Below are 18,124 nucleotides of genomic sequence, written 5' to 3'. Positions count from 1 at the left end.
GTTGAGCCATTGCTGGGCGCTGAAGCATTGCTTTTGAGTCGTTGCCATTGAGGCATCGTTGTTGCGACATTGTGGGATGCTGAATCATTACTGTTGAGGCATCGCTGTTGGGGCATCGCTGTTAAGGCTTGACTGTTGAAGCGTCGCTGTTGAAGCATCACTGCTGAAGCATCGCTCTTGAGGCATCACTGCTGAATCTTTGATGTTGGTGCATCAATGTAGAGTCATCGCTGCTGAAACATTGCTGTTGAGGCATCGTCATTGAGGCATCGGTGTTGAGGAATCGCCTCTGAAGCATTACTGTTCAGGCATTGCTGTTGAGGAATTGCTGTTGAGGCATCACTGCTGCAGCATCGCTGCTGAAGCATCATTGTTGAGGCATCGCTGCTGAAGCATCGCAGTTGAGGCAGCACTGCTGAAAAATAAATTTTGAGGCATTTGTGCTGAAGCAATGCTGAGAAGGCATCGCTTAAGTGTCATTGTTGCTGAAGCATCACTGTTGAGACAGAACTGTTGTGGCATCGACGTTGAATCATCACTGTTGAGGCATCGCTTCTGAGGCATCGCCGCTGAAGCATCGCTGTTGAGACATAAATGTGTCATCGATGTTGAATCATCACTGTTGAGATATCGCTGTTGAAGCATTGCCGCTGAAGCATTGATGCTGATGCATCACTGCAGAGGCATCGCTGCTGAAGCATCACTGTTGAGGCATCGCTGTTGAGGCATCTCTGTTTTGGTATCGCTGTTGAGGCATCGCCACTGAAGAATTGCTGTTGAGGCATCGCTGTTGAGTCATCGCTGCTGAAGCATCACTGTTGAGGCATCGCTGCTGAAGCATCACTGTTGAGGCATTGCTGTTGAGGCATCGCTGCTGAAGCATCGCTGTTGAGTCATCGCTGCTGAAGCATCGCTGTTGAGGCATTGCATTTGTAGCATCGCTGTTGAGGCATTGCTGTTGAGGCATCGCTCCTGAAGCATCGCTGTTGAAGCACCGATTTTGAGGCATCGCTGCTGAAACATCACTGTTGAAGCATCGCTGCTGAATCTTTGATGTTGATCCATCAATGTAGAGTCATCGCTGCTGAAACATTGCTGTTGAGGCATCGTCATTGAGGCATCGGTGTTGAGGAATCGCCTCTAAAGCATTACTGTTCAGGCATTGCTGTTGAGGAATTGCTGTTGAGGCATCGCTGCTGAAGCATTGCTGTTGAGGCATCATCGCTGAAGCATCACTGCTGAAGCATCGCTTTTGAGCCATTGGTGCTGAAGCAGCACTGTTGAGGAATTGCATTTGAGGCATTGTTGTTGAGACGTTGTGGGCCGATGAAGGACTGCTGCTGTGGCAATGCTTCTGAAGCATTGCTGTTAATGCATTGCTGCTGACGCATCATTTCTCAATCATCGCTGTTGAGGCATCGCTGTTGAGGCATCACTGCAGAAGCATCGCTGTTGAGGCATCGCTGTTGAGGCATCGGTTTTGAAGCATCACTGTTGAGGCATTGCTGCTGAATCATCCCTGTTGAGGCATCGTTGCCGAAGCATCACTGCTGAAGCATCACTGCTGAATCATCACTGATGAGGCATCAATGCTGAGGCATCGCTGTTGAGGCATTGATAATGATGCATCGCTGTAGAGGTGTCTCTGCTGAAGCATCGCTGTTGAAGCACTGATGTTGAGGCTTCACTGCTGAAGCATCACTGTCAAGGCATCGCTACTGAAGCATCACTGTTGAGGCATCACTGTTGAAGCATCACTGCTGAAGCATCACTTTTGAGACAGAACTGTTATGGCACCGACGTTGAATCATCACTGTTGAGGCATCACTTCTGAGGCATCGCTGCTGAAGCATCGCTGTTGAGGCATCGCTGCTGAAGCATCGCTGTTGAAGCATCACTGCTGAAGCATCGCTGTTGAGGCATCGCTGCTGAAGCATTGCTGTTGAGGCATCGCTGCTGAAGCATCACTGTTGAGACAGAAATGTTGTGGCATCGATGTTGAATAATCATTGTTGAGGCATTGCTGTTGAGGCATCGCCGCTGAGGCATTGATGCTTTTGCATCACTGTAGAGCCATCGCTGCTGAAGCATCGCTGCTGATGCATCGCTCTAGAGACATTGCTGCTGAAGCATCACTGTCGAGGCATCGCTGTTGAGGCATCGCTGTTGAGGTATCGCTGCTGAAGCATCGCTGCTGAAGCATCATTGTTGAGGCATCACTGCTGAAGCATCGCTGTTGAGGCATCACTGCTGAAAAATAATTTTTGAGGCATTTGTGCTGAAGCAATGCTGAGAAGGCATCGCTCCTGAGTCATCGCTGCTGAAGCATCACTGTTGAGACAGAACTGTTGTGGCATCGACATTGAATCATCACAGTTGAGGCATCGCTGCTGAAGCATCACTGTTGAGGCATCGCTGTTGAGGCATCGCTGTTGAGGTATTGCTGTTGAGGCATCACCGCTGAAGAATTGCTGTTGAGGCATCGCTATTGAGGCATTGCTGCTGAAGCATCACTTTTGAGGCATCACTTTTGAGGCATCACTGCTGAAGCATCACTGTTGAGACAGAAATGTGTCATCGATGTTGAATCATCGCTGTTGAGGCATCGCTTCTGAGGCATCGCTGCTGAAGCATCGCTGTTGAGACAGAAATGTGTCATCGATGTTGAATCATCGCTGTTGAGGTATCGCTGTTGAGGCACCCCTGCTGAAGCATTGATGCTGCTGCATCACTGTAGAGACATCGCTGCTGAAGCATCACTGTCGAGGCATCGCTGTTGATACATCTCTGTTGCGGTATCGCTGTTGAGGCATCGGCACTGAAGAATTACTGTTGAGGCATCGCTGCTAAAGCGTCACTGTTGAGGCATCACTGTTGAAGCATCACTGTTGAGGCATTGCTGTTGAGGCATCGCTGCTGAAGCATCGCTGTTGAGGCATCGCTGCTGAAGCATCACTGTTGAGGCATTGCATTTGTGGCATTGCTGTTGAGGCATTGCAGTTGAGGCATCGCTGTTGAGGTATCGCTGCTGAAGCATCGCTCTTGAAGCACCTATGTTGAGGCATCGCTGCTGAAACATCACTGTCGAGGCATCGCTGCTGAATCATCACTGTTGAGGTATCACTGCTGATGAATCGCTGTCTATGCATCACTGCTGAAGCATCACTGTTGAGGCATCGTTGCTGATGCATCATGGTTAATGCATCGGGTGTGAGGCTTCGCTGCTGAAACCTCACTGTTGAGGCATCGCTGCTGAGGCATCACTGTTGAGAATGAAATGTTGTGGCATCGATGTTGAATAATCGCTGTTGAGGTATCGCTGTTGAAGCATCGCCGCTGATGCACTGATGCTGACGTATCACTGTAGAGGCCTCACAGCTGAAGCATCACTGTTGAGGCATCGCTGTTGAGGTATCGCTGTTGAGGTATCGCTGTTGAGGAATCGGCGTTGAAGCATCGCTGTTGAGGAATTGCTGTTGAGTCATTGCAGTTGAGGCATTGTTGTTGAGACATTGTGGGCTGATGAAGCGCTGCTGCTGTGGCAATGCTTCTGGAGCATCGCTTTTAAGGCATTGCTGCTGATGCATCGCTGCTCAATCATCGCTGTTGAGGCATCACTGCTGAAGCTTCACTTTTGAGGCATCGCTGCTGAAGCATCGCTGTTGAGGCATCGCTACTGAGGCATCGCTGTTGAGACATCACTGCAGAAGCATCCCTGTTGAAGCATTGCTGTTGAGGCAACACTGTTGAGGCATCACTGATGAAGCATCACTGCTGAAGCATCACTGCTAAATCATCACCACAGAGGCATCGCTGTTGAGCCATTGCTGGGCGCTGAAGCATTGCTTTTGAGTCGTTGCCATTGAGGCATCGTTGTTGCGACATTGTGGGATGCTGAATCATTACTGTTGAGGCATCGCTGTTGGGGCATCGCTGTTAAGGCTTGACTGTTGAAGCGTCGCTGTTGAAGCATCGCTGCTGAAGCATCGCTCTTGAGGCATCACTGCTGAATCTTTGATGTTGATGCATCAATGTAGAGTCATCGCTGCTGAAACATTGCTGTTGAGGCATCGTCATTGAGGCATCGGTGTTGAGGAATCACCTCTGAAGCATTACTGTTCAGGCATTGCTGTTGAGGAATTGCTGTTGAGGCATCGCTGCTGCAGCATCGCTGCTGAAGCATCATTGTTGAGGCATCGCTGCTGAAGCATCGCAGTTGAGGCAGCACTGCTGAAAAATAATTTTTGAGGCATTTGTGCTGAAGCAATGCTGAGAAGGCATCGCTTAAGTGTCATTGCTGCTGAAGCATCACTGTTGAGACAGAACTGTTGTGGCACCGATGTTGAATCATCACTGTTGAGTCATCGCTTCTGAGGCATCGCTGCTGAAGCATCACTGTTGAGACAGAAATGTTGTGTCATCGATGTTGAATAATCATTGTTGAGGTATCGCTGTTGAGGCATCGCTGCTGAGGCATTGATGCCTTTGCATCACTGTAGAGCCATCGCTGCTGAAGCATCACTGTTGAGGCATCGCTGTTGAGTCATCGCTGCTGAAGCATCACTGTTGAGGCATTGCTGCTGAGGCATCACTGTTGAGGCATTGCTGCTGGATCATCCCTGTTGAGGCATCGTTGCTGAAGCATCACTGCTGAAGCATCGCTGCTGAATCATCAATGCTGCGGCATCGCTGTTGAGGCATTGATGATGATGCATCGCTGTAGAGGTGTCTCTGCTGAAGCATCGCTGTTGAAGCACTGATGTTGAGGCTTCACTGCTGAAGCATCACTGTCGAGGCATCGCTACTGAAGCATCACTGTTGAGCAATCACTGTTGAGGCATCACTGTTGAAGCATCACTGCTGAAGCATCGCTGTTGAGGCATCGCTGCTGAAGCATCACTTTTGAGACAGAACTGTTATGGCACCGACGTTGAATCATCACTGTTGAGTCATCGCTGTTGAGGCATCGCTGCTGAAGCATCACTGTTGAGACAGAAATGTTGTGGCATCGATGCTGAATAATCATTGTTGAGGTATCGCTGTTGAGGCAACGCTGCTGAGGCATTGATGCTTTTGCATCACTGTAGAGCCATCGCTGCTGAAGCATCACTGTTGAGGCATCGCTGTTGAGGCATCACTGCTGAGGCATTGATGCTTTTGCATCACTGTAGAGCCATCGCTGCTGAAGCATCACTGTTTTGGCATCGCTGTTGAGGCATCGCTGTTGAAGTATCACTGTTGATGCATCGCTGCTGAAGAATTGCTGTTGAGGCATCGCTCTTGAGGCATCGCTGCTGAATCTTTGATGTTGATGCATCGATGTAGAGTCATCGCTGCTGAAACATTGCTGTTGAGGCATCGCTGCTGAAGCATTGCTGCTGAATCATCATTGTTGAGGCATCGCTGCTGAAGCATCGCAGTTGAGGCATCACTGCTGAAAAATAATTTTTGAGGCATTTGTGCTGAAGCAATGCTGAGAAGGCATCGCTTCTGAGTCATCGCTGCTGAAGCATCACTGTTGAGACAGAACTGTTGTGGCATCGACGTTGAATCATCACTGTTGAGGCACTACTTCTGAGGCATCGCTGCTGAAGCATCGCTGTTGAGACAGAAATGTGTCATCGATGTTGAATCATCGCTGTTGAGGTATCGCTGTTGAGGCATCCCTGCTGAAGCATTGATGCTGCTGCATCACTGTAGAGAAATCGCTGCTGAAGCATCACTGTCGAGGCATCGCTGTTGATGCATCTCTGTTGAGGTATCGCTGTTGCGGCATCACTGCTGAAGCTTCACTTTTGAGGCATCGCTGCTGAAGCATCGCTGTTGAGGCATCGCTACTGAGGCATCGCTGTTGAGACATCACTGCAGAAGCATCCCTGTTGAAGCATTGCTGTTGAGGCAACACTGTTGAGGCATCACTGATGAAGCATCGCTGCTGAAGCATCACTGCGAAATCATCACCACAGAGGCATCACTGTTGAGCCATTGCTGGGCGCTGAAGCATTGCTTTTGAGTCGTTGCCATTGAGGCATCATTGTTGCGACATTGTGGGATGCTGAATCATTACTGTTGAGGCATCGCTGTTGGGGCATCGCTGTTAAGGCTTGACTGTTGAAGCGTCGCTGTTGAAGCATCACTGCTGAAGCATCGCTCTTGAGGCATCACTGCTGAATCTTTGATGTTGATGCATCAATGTAGAGTCATCGCTGCTGTAACATTGCTGTTGAGGCATCGTCATTGAGGCATCGGTGTTGAGGAATCGCCTCTGAAGCATTACTGTTCAGGCATTGCTGTTGAGGAATTGCTGTTGAGGCATTGCTGCTGCAGCATCGCTGCTGAAGCATCATTGTTGAGGCATTGCTGCTGAAGCATCGCAGTTGAGGCATCACTGCTGAAAAATAATTTTTGAGGCATTTGTGCTGAAGCAATGCTGAGAAGGCATCGCTTAAGTGTCATTGCTGCTGAAGCATCACTGTTGAGACAGAACTGTTGTGGCATCGACGTTGAATCATCACTGTTGAGGCATTGCTTCTGAGGCATCGCCGCTGAAGCATCGCTGTTGAGACATAAATGTGTCATCGATGTTGAATCATCGCTGTTGAGGTATCGCTGTTGAGGCATTGCCGCTGAAGCATTGATGCTGATGCATCACTGCAGAGGCATCGCTGCTGAAGCATCACTGTTGAGGCATCGCTGTTGAGGCATCTCTGTTTTGGTATCGCTGTTGAGGCATCGCCACTGAAGAATTGCTGTTGAGTCATCGCTGTTGAGTCATCGCTGCTGAAGCATCACTGTTGAGGCATCACTGCTGAAGCATCACTGTTGAGGCATTGCTGTTGAGGCATCGCTGCTGAAGCATCGCTGTTGAGTCATCGCTGCTGAAGCATCGCTGTTGAGGCATTGCATTTGTGGCATCGCTGTTGAGATATTGCTGTTGAGGCATCGCTGCTGAAGCATCGCTGTTGAAGCACCGATTTTGAGGCATCGCTGCTGAAACATCACTGTTGAAGCATCGCTGCTGAATCTTTGATGTTGATCCATCAATGTAGAGTCATCGCTGCTGAAACATTGCTGTTGAGGCATCGTCATTGAGGCATCGGTGTTGAGGAATCGCCTCTAAAGCATTACTGTTCAGGCATTGCTGTTGAGGAATTGCTGTTGAGGCATCGCTCCTGAAGCATTGCTGCTGAAGCATCAATGTTGAGGCATCGCTGCTGAAGCATCGCAGTTGAGTCATCACTGCTGAAAAATAATTTTTGAGGCATTTGTGCTGAAGCAATGCTGAGAAGGCATCGCTTCTGAGTCATCGCTGCTGAAGCATCACTGTTGAGACAGAACTGTTGTGGCATCGACGTTGAATCATCACTGTTGAGGCATCGCTTCTGAGGCATCGCCGCTGAAGCATCGCTGTTGAGACAGAAATGTGTCATCGATGTTGAATCATCGCTGTTGAGGTATCGCTGTTGAGGCATTGCCGCTGAAGCATTGATGCTGATGCATCACTGCAGAGGCATCGCTGCTGAAGCATCACTGTTGAGGCATCGCTGTTGAGGCATCTCTATTTTGGTATCGCTGTTGAGGCATCGGCACTGAAGAATTGCTGTTGAGTCATCGATGTTGAGTCATCGCTGCTGAAGCATCACTGTTGAGGCATCGCTGCTGAAGCATCACTGTTGAGGCATTGCTGCTGAATCATCCCTGTTGAGGCATCGTTGCTGAAGCATCACTGCTGAAGCATCGCTGCTGAATCATCACTGATGAGGCATCAATGCTGAGGCATCGCTGTTGAGGCATTGATGATGATGCATCGCTGTAGAGGTGTCTCTGCTGAAGCATCGCTGTTGAAGCACTGATGTTGAGGCTTCACTGCTGAAGCATCACTGTCGAGGCATCGCTACTGAAGCATCACTGTTGAGCAATCACTGTTGAGGCATCACTGTTGAAGCATCACTGCTGAAGCATCGCTGTTGAGGCATCGCTGCTGAAGCATCACTTTTGAGACAGAACTGTTATGGCACCGACGTTGAATCATCATTGTTGAGTCATCGCTTCTGAGGCATCGCTGCTGAAGCATCGCTGTTGAGGCATCGCTGCTGAAGCATCACTGTTGAGACAGAAATGTTGTGGCATCGATGTTGAATAATCATTGTTGAGGTATCGCTGTTGAGGCATCGCTGCTGAGGCATTGATGCTTTTGCATCACTGTAGAGCCATCGCTGCTGAAGCATCACTGTTGAGGCATCGCTGTTGAGGCATTGATAATGATGCATCGCTGTAGAGGTGTCTCTGCTGAAGCATCGCTGTTGAAGCACTGATGTTGAGGCTTCACTGCTGAAGCATCACTGTCAAGGCATCGCTACTGAAGCATCACTGTTGAGGCATCACTGTTGAAGCATCACTGCTGAAGCATCACTTTTGAGACAGAACTGTTATGGCACCGACGTTGAATCATCACTGTTGAGGCATCACTTCTGAGGCATCGCTGCTGAAGCATCGCTGTTGAGGCATCGCTGCTGAAGCATCGCTGTTGAAGCATCACTGCTGAAGCATCGCTGTTGAGGCATCGCTGCTGAAGCATTGCTGTTGAGGCATCGCTGCTGAAGCATCGCTCTTGAAGCACCGATGTTGAGGCATTGCTGCTGAAACATCACTGTCGAGGCATCGCTGCTGAATCATCACTGTTGAGGTTTCACTGCTGATGAATCGCTGTCTATGCATCACTGCTGAAGCATCACTGTTGAGGCATCATTGCTGATGCATCATAGTTAATGCATCGGGTGTGAGGCATCGCTGCTGAAGCATCACTGTTGAGGCATCGCTGCTGAGGCATCACTGTTGTGAATGAAATGTTGTGGCATCGATGTTGAATAATCGCTGTTGAGGTATCACTGTTGAAGCATCGCCACTGATGCACTGATGCTGACGTATCACTGTAGAGGCCTCACAGCTGAAGCATCACTGTTGAGGCATCGCTGCTGAGGCATCACTGTTGTGAATGAAATGTTGTGGCATCGATGTTGAATAATCGCTGTTGAGGTATCACTGTTGAAGCATCGCCACTGATGCACTGATGCTGACGTATCACTGTAGAGGCCTCACAGCTGAAGCATCACTGTTGAGGCATCGCTGTTGAGGCATCGCTGTTGAGGTATGACTGTTGAGGCATCGCTGCTGAAGAATTGCTATTGTGGCATCGCTATTGAGGCATCGCTATTGAGGTATCGCTGTTGAGGAATCGGCGTTGAAGCATCGCTGTTGAGGAATTGCTGTTGAGTCATTGCAGTTGAGGCATTGCAGTTGAGGCATTGTTGTTGAGACATTGTGGGCCGATGAAGCGCTGCTGCTGTGGCAATGCTTCTGGAGCATCGCTTTTAAGGCATTGCTGCTGACGCATCGCTGCTCAATCATCGCTGTTGAGGCATCACTGCTGAAGCTTCACTTTTGAGGCATCGCTGCTGAAGCATCGCTGTTGAGGCATCGCTACTGAGGCATCGCTGTTGAGACATCACTGCAGAAGCATCCCTGTTGAAGCATCGCTGTTGAGGCAACACTGTTGAGGCATCACTGATGAAGCATCGCTGCTGAAGCATCACTGCTAAATCATCACCACAGAGGCATCGCTGTTGAGCCATTGCTGGGCGCTGAAGCATTGCTTTTGAGTCGTTGCCATTGAGGCATCGTTGTTGCGACATTGTGGGATGCTGAATCATTACTGTTGAGGCATCGCTGTTGGGGCATCGCTGTTGAGGCTTGACGGTTGAAGCGTCGCTGCTGAAACATTGCTGTTGAGGCATCGTCATTGAGGCATCGGTGTTGAGGAATCGCCTCTGAAGCATTACTGTTCAGGCATTGCTGTTGAGGAATTGCTGTTGAGGCATCGCTGCTGCAGCATCGCTGCTGAAGCATCATTGTTGAGGCATTGCTGCTGAAGCATCGCAGTTGAGGCATCACTGCTGAAAAATAATTTTTGAGGCATTTGTGCTGAAGCAATGCTGAGATGGCATCGCTTAAGTGTCATTGCTGCTGAAGCATCACTGTTGAGACAGAACTGTTGTGGCATCGACGTTGAATCATCACTGTTGAGGAATCGCTTCTGAGGCATCGCCGCTGAAGCATCGCTGTTGAGACAGAAATGTGTCATCGATGTTGAGTCATCGCTGTTGAGGTATCGCTGTTGAGGCATTGCCGCTGAAGCATTGATGCTGATGCATCACTGCAGAGGCATCGCTGCTGAAGCATCACTGTTGAGGCATCGCTGTTGAGGCATCTCTGTTTTGGTATCGCTGTTGAGGCATCGCCACTGAAGAATTGCTGTTGAGGCATCGCTGTTGAGTCATTGCTGCTGAAGCATCACTGTTGAGGCTTCACTGCTGAAGCATCACTGTTGAGGCATTGCTGTTGAGGCATCGCTGCTGAAGCATCGCTGTTGAGTCATCGCTGCTGAAGCATCGCTGTTGAGGCATTGCATTTGTGGCATCACTGTTGAGGCATTGCTGCTGAAGCATCGCTGTTGAAGCACCGATTTTGAGGCATCGCTGCTGAAACATCACTGTTGAAGCATCGCTGCTGAATCTTTGATGTTGATCCATCAATGTAGAATCATCGCTGCTGAAACATTGCTGCTGAATCATCACTGATGAGGCATCAATGCTGAGGCATCGCTGTTGAGGCATTGATGATGATGCATCGCTGTAGAGGTGTCTCTGCTGAAGCATCGCTGTTGAAGCACTGATGTTGAGGCTTCACTGCTGAAGCATCACTGTCGAGGCATCGCTACTGAAGCATCACTGTTGAGCAATCACTGTTGAGGCATCACTGTTGAAGCATCACTGCTGAAGCATCGCTGTTGAGGCATCGCTGCTGAAGCATCACTTTTCAGACAGAACTGTTATGGCACCGACGTTGAATCATCACTGTTGAGTCATCGCTTCTGAGGCATCGCTGCTGAAGCATCGCTGTTGAGGCATCGCTGCTGAAGCATCACTGTTGAGACAGAAATGTTGTGGCATTGATGTTGAATAATCATTGTTGAGGTATCGCTGTTGAGGCATCGCTGCTGAGGCATTGATGCTTTTGCATCACTGTAGAGCCATCGCTGCTGAAGCATCACTGTTTTGGCATCGCTGTTGAGGCATCGCTGTTGAAGTATCACTGTTGATGCATCGCTGCTGAAGAATTGCTGTTGAGGCATCGCTCTTGAGGCATCGCTGCTGAATCTTTGATGTTGATGCATCGATGTAGAGTCATCGCTGCTGAAACATTGCTGTTGAGGCATCATCATTGAGGCATCGCTGTTGAGGCATCGCTGCTGAAGCATTGCTGCTGAATCATCATTGTTGAGGCATCGCTGCTGAAGCATCGCAGTTGAGGCATCACTGCTGAAAAATAATTTTTGAGGCATTTGTGCTGAAGCAATGCTGAGAAGGCATCGCTTCTGAGTCATCGCTGCTGAAGCATCACTGTTGAGACAGAACTGTTGTGGCATCGACGTTGAATCATCACTGTTGAGGCATCACTTCTGAGGCATCGCTGCTGAAGCATCGCTGTTGAGACAGAAATGTGTCATCGATGTTGAATCATCGCTGTTGAGGTATCGCTGTTGAGGCATCCCTGCTGAAGCATTGATGCTGCTGCATCACTGTAGAGACATCGCTGCTGAAGCATCACTGTCGAGGCATCGCTGTTGATGCATCGCTGTTGAGGTATAGCTGTTGAGGCATTGGCACTGAAGAATTGCTGTTGAGGCATCGCTGCTAAAGCGTCACTGTTGAGGCATCGCTGTTGAAGCATCACTGTTGAGGCATCGCTGTTGAGGCATCGCTGCTGAAGCATCGCTGTTGAGGCATCGCTGCTGAAGCATCACTATTGAGGCATTGCATTTGTCGCATTGCTGTTGAGGCATTGCAGTTGAGGCATCGCTGTTGAGGTATCGCTGCTGAAGCATCGCTCTTGAAGCACCGATGTTGAGGCATTGCTGCTGAAACATCACTGTCGAGGCATCGCTGCTGAATCATCACTTTTGAGGTTTCACTGCTGATGAATCGCTGTCTATGCATCACTGCTGAAGCATCACTGTTGAGGCATCATTGCTGATGCATCATGGTTAATGCATCGGGTGTGAGGCATCGCTGCTGAAGCATCACTGTTGAGGCATCGCTGCTGAGGCATCACTGTTGTGAATGTAATGTTGTGGCATCGATGTTGAATAATCGCTGTTGAGGTATCGCTGTTGAAGCATCGCCACTGATGCACTGATGCTGACGTATCACTGTAGAGGCCTCACAGCTGAAGCATCACTGTTGAGGCATCGCTGTTGAGGCATCGCTGTTGAGGTATGACTGTTGAGGCATCGCCGCTGAAGAATTGCTATTGTGGCATCGCTATTGAGGCATCGCTGTTGAGGTATCGCTGTTGAGGAATCGGCGTTGAAGCATCGCTGTTGAGGAATTGCTGTTGATTCATTGCAGTTGAGGCATTGCAGTTGAGGCATTGTTGTTGAGACATTGTGGGCTGATTAAACGCTGCTGCTGTGGCAATGCTTCTGGAGCATCGCTTTTAAGGCATTGCTGCTGACGCATCGCTGCTCAATCATCGCTGTTGAGGCATCACTGCTGAAGCTTCACTTTTGAGGCATCGCTGCTGAAGCATCGCTGTTGAGGCATCGCTACTGCGGCATCACTGTTGAGACATCACTGCAGAAGCATCCCTGTTGAAGCATCGCTGTTGAGGCATCACTGATGAAGCATCGCTGCTGAAGCATCACTGCTAAATCATCACCACAGAGGCATTGCTGTTGAGCCATTGCTGGGCGCTGAAGCATTGCTTTTGAGTCGTTGCCATTGAGGCATCATTGTTGCGACATTGTGGGATGCTGAATCATTACTGTTGAGGCATCGCTGTTGGGGCATCGCTGTTGAGGCTTGACTGTTGAAGCGTCGCTGTTGAAGCATCACTGCTGAAGCATCGCTCTTGAGGCATCACTGCTGAATCTTTGTTGTTGATGCATCAATGTAGAGTCATCGCTGCTGAAACATTGCTGTTGAGGCATCGTCATTGAGGCATCGGTGTTGAGGAATCGCCTCTGAAGCATTACTGTTCAGGCATTGCTGTTGAGGAATTGCTGTTGAAGCATCGCTGCTGCAGCATCGCTGCTGAAGCATCATTGTTGAGGCATTGCTGCTGAAGCATCGCAGTTGAGTCATCACTGCTGAAAAGTAATTTTTGAGGCATTTGTGCTGAAGCAATGCTGAGAAGGCATCGCTTAAGTGTCATTGCTGCTGAAGCATCACTGTTGAGACAGAACTGTTGTGGCATCGACGTTGAATCATCACTGTTGAGGCATCGCTTCTGAGGCATCGCCGCTGAAGCATCGCTGTTAAGACATAAATGTGTCATCGATGTTGAATCATCGCTGTTGAGGTATCGCTGTTGAGGCATCACTGTTGAGACAGAACTGTTGTGGCATCGATGTTGAATCATCACTGTTGAGGCATCGCCGCTGAAGCATCGCTGTTGAGCCAGAAGTGTATCATCGATGTTGAATCATCGCTGTTGAGGTATCGCTGTTGAGGCATTGCCACTGAAGCATTGATGCTGATGCATCACTGCAGAGGCATCGCTGCTGAAGCATCACTGTTGAGGCATCGCTGTTGAGGCATCTCTGTTTTGGTTTCGCTGTTGAGGCATCGCCACTGAAGAATTGCTGTTGAGACATCGCTGTTGAGTCATCGCTGCTGAAGCATCACTGTTGAGGCATCACTGCTGAAGCATCACTGTTGAGGCATTGCTGTTGAGGCATTACTGCTGAAGCATCGCTGTTGAGGCATCGCTGCTGAAGCATCGCTGTTGAGGCATTGCATTTGTGGCATCGCTGTTGAGGCATTGCTGTTGAGGCATCGCTGCTGAAGCATCGCTTTTGAAGCACCGATTTTGAGGCATCGCTGCTGAAACATCACTGTTGAAGCATCGCTGCTGAATCTTTGATGTTTATCCATCAATGTAGAGTCATCGCTGCTGAAACATTGCTGTTGAGGCATCGTCATTGAGGCATCGGTGTTGAGGAATCGCCTCTAAAGCATTACTGTTCAGGCATTGCTGTTGAGGAATTGCTGTTGAGGCATCGCTGCTGAAGCATTGCTGCTGAAGCATCAATGTTGAGGCATCGCTGCTGAAGCATCGCAGTTGAGGCATCACTGCTGAAAAATAATTTTTGAGGCATTTGTGCTGAAGCAATGCTGTGAAGGCATCGCTTCTGAGTCATCGCTGCTGAAGCATCACTGTTGAGACAGAACTGTTGTGGCATCGACTTTGAATCATCACTGTTGACGCATCGCTGCTGAAGCATCACTGTTGAGATGTGTCATCGATGTTGAATCATCGCTGTTGACGTATCGCTGTTGAGGCATCGCCGCTGAAGCATTGATGCTGATGCATCACTGTAGAGGCATCGCTGCTGAAGCATCACTGTTGAGGCATCGCTGTTGAGGCATCTCTGTTGAGGTATCGCTGTTGAGGCATCGCCACTGAAGAATTGCTGTTGAGGCATTGCTGCTGAAGCATCACTGTTGAGGCATCGCTGCTGAAGCATCACTGTTGAGGAATCGCTGTTGAGGCATTGCATTTGTGGCATCGCTGTTGAGGCATTGTAGTTGAAGCATCGCTTTTGAGGCTTCGCTGCTGCAGCATCGCTGTTGAAGCATCGATGTTGAGGCATTGCTGCTGAAGCATCACTTTTGAGGCATCGCACCTGAAGCATTGCTGTTGAGGCATCACTGTTGCGGCATCACTGTTGAAGCATAAATGCTGAAGCATCGCTGTTGAAGCATCACCGCTGAGGCATCGATGTTGAGCCATTGCGGGGTGCTGAAGCATTGCTGTTGAGTCATTGCCATTGAGGCATCGCTGTTGAGGCATCGCTGTTGAGGCATCACTGTTGAAGCATCACTGCTGAACCATCACTGCTGAATCATCACCACAGTGGCATCGCTCTTGAGCCATTGCTGGGCGCTGAAGCATCGCTTTTGAGTCGTTGCCATCGAGGCATCGTTGTTTAGACATTGTGGACCAGTGAATCATTACTGTTGAGGCATCGCTGTTGGGGCATCGCGGTTAAGGCTTGACTGTTGAATCGTTGCTGTTGAGGCATCGCTGCTGAAGCATCACTCTTGAGGCAATGCTCTTGAGGCATCGCTGCTGAATCTTTGATGTTGATGCATCAATTTAGAGTCATCGCTGCTGAAACATTGCTGTTGAGGCATCGTCATTGAGGCATCGCTGTTGAGGCATCGGTGTTGAGGAATCTCCTCTAAAGCATTACTGTTCAGGCATTGCTGTTGAGGAATTGCTGTTGAGGCATTGCTGCTGAAGCATCGCTGCTGAAGCATCATTGTTGAGGCATCGCTGCTGAAGCATTGCAGTTGAGACAGAAATGTGTCATCGATGTTGAATCATCACTGTTGAGGCATCGCTGTTGAGGCATCTCTATTTTGGTATCGCTGTTGAGGCATCGGCACTGAAGAATTGCTGTTGAGTCATCGCTGTTGAGTCATCGCTGCTGAAGCATCACTGTTGAGGCATCGCTGCTGAAGCATCACTGTTGAGTCATTGCTGCTGAATCATCCCTGTTGAGGCATCGTTGCTGAAGCATCACTGCTGAAGCATCGCTGCTGAATCATCACTGATGAGGCATCAATGCTGAGGCATCGCTGTTGAGGCATTGATGATGATGCATCGCTGTAGAGGTGTCTCTGCTGAAGCATCGCTGTTGAAGCCCTGATGTTGAGGCTTCACTGCTGAAGCATCACTGTCGAGGCATCGCTACTGAAGCATCACTGTTGAGCAATCACTGTTGAGGCATCACTGTTGAAGCATCACTGCTGAAGCATCGCTGTTGAGGCATCGCTGCTGAAGCATCACTTTTGAGACAGAACTGTTATGGCACCGACGTTGAATCATCACTGTTGAGTCATCGCTTCTGAGGCATCGCTGCTGAAGCATCACTGTTGAGACAGAACTATTGTGGCACCGACGTTGAATCACCACTGTTGAGGCATCACTTCTGAGGCATCGCTGCTGAAGCATCGCTGTTGAGACAGAAATGTGTCATCGATGTTGAATCATCGCTGTTGAGGTATCGCTGTTGAGGCATCCCTGCTGAAGCATTGATGCTGCTGCATCACTGTAGAGACATCGCTGCTGAAGCATCACTGTCGAGGCATCGCTGTTGATGCATCTCTGTTGAGGTATAGCTGTTGAGGCATCGGCACTGAAGAATTGCTGTTGAGGCATCGCTGCTAAAGCGTCACTGTTGAGGCATCGCTGTTGAAGCATCACTGTTGAGGCATCGCTGTTGAGGCATCGCTGCTGAAGCATCGCTGTTGAGGCATCGCTGCTGAAGCATCACTATTGAGGCATTGCATTTGTCGCATTGCTGTTGAGGCATTGCAGTTGAGGCATCGCTGTTGAGGTATCGCTGCTGAAGCATCGCTCTTGAAGCACCGATGTTGAGGCATTGCTGCTGAAACATCACTGTCGAGGCATTGCTGCTGAATCATCACTGTTGAGGTTTCACTGTTGATGAATCGCTGTCTATGCATCACTGCTGAAGCATCACTGTTGAGGCATCATTGCTGATGCATTATGGTTAATGCTTCGGGTGTGAGGCATCGCTGCTGAAGCATCACTGTTGAGGCATCGCTGCTGAGGCATCACTGTTGTGAATGTAATGTTGTGGCATCGATGTTGAATAATCGCTGTTGAGGTATCACTGTTGAAGCATCGCCACTGATGCACTGATGCTGACGTATCACTGTAGAGGCCTCACAGCTGAAGCATCACTGTTGAGGCATCGCTGTTGAGGCATCGCTGTTGAGGTATGACTGTTGAGGCATCGCCGCTGAAGAATTGCTATTGTGGTATCGCTATTGAGGCATCGCTGCTGAGGTATCGCTGTTGAGGAATCGGTGTTGAAGCATCGCTGTTGAGGAATTGCTGTTGAGTCATTGCAGTTGAGGCATTGCAGTTGAGGCATTGTTGTTGAGACATTGTGGGCCGATGAAGCGCTGCTGCTGTGGCAATGCTTCTGGAGCATCGCTTTTAAGGCATTGCTGCTGACGCATCGCTGCTCAATCACTGTTGAAGCATAAATGCTGAAGCATCGCTGTTGAAGCATCACCGCTGAGGCATCGATGTTGAGCCATTGCGGGGCGCTGAAGCATTGCTGTTGAGTCATTGCCATTGAGGCATCGCTGTTGAGGCATCGCTGGTTAGGCATCACTGTTGAAGCATCACTGCTGAACCATCACTGCTGAATCATCACCACAGAGGCATCGCTCTTGAGCCATTGCTGGGCGCTGAAGCATCGCTTTTGAGTCGTTGCCATTGAGGCATCGTTGTTTAGACATTGTGGACCAGTGAATCATTACTGTTGAGGCATCGCTGTTGGGGCATCGCGGTTAAGGCTTGACTGTTGAATCGTTGCTGTTGAGGCATCGCTGCTGAAGCATCGCTCTTGAGGCAATGCTCTTGAGGCATCGCTGCTGAATCTTTGATGTTGATGCATCAATTTAGAGTCATCGCTGCTGAAACATTGCTGTTGAGGCATCGTCATTGAGGCATCGCTGTTGAGGCAAAGCATTACTGTTCAGGCATTGCTGTTGAGGAATTGCTGTTGAGGCATCGCTGCTGAAGCATTGCTGCTGAAGCATCAATGTTGAGGCATCGCTGCTGAAGCATCGCAGTTGAGTCATCACTGCTGAAAAATAATTTTTGAGGCATTTGTGCTGAAGCAATGCTGAGAAGGCATCGCTTCTGAGTCATCGCTGCTGAAGCATCACTATTGAGACAGAACTGTTGTGGCATCGACGTTGAATCATCACTGTTGAGGCATCGCTTCTGAGGCATCGCCGCTGAAGCATCGCTGTTGAGACAGAAATGTGTCATCGATGTTGAATCATCGCTGTTGAGGTATCGCTGTTGAGGCATTGCCGCTGAAGCATTGATGCTGATGCATCACTGCAGAGGCATCGCTGCTGAAGCATCACTGTTGAGGCATCGCTGTTGAGGCATCGCTGTTGAGGCATCTCTGTTTTGGTATCGCTGTTGAGGCATCGGCACTGAAGAATTG

The sequence above is a fragment of the Carcharodon carcharias genome, chromosome 3, assembly GCF_017639515.1.
Source record: "Carcharodon carcharias isolate sCarCar2 chromosome 3, sCarCar2.pri, whole genome shotgun sequence".
NCBI lineage: Eukaryota > Metazoa > Chordata > Chondrichthyes > Lamniformes > Lamnidae > Carcharodon > Carcharodon carcharias.
Note: the sequence above shows the minus strand (reverse complement) of the source record.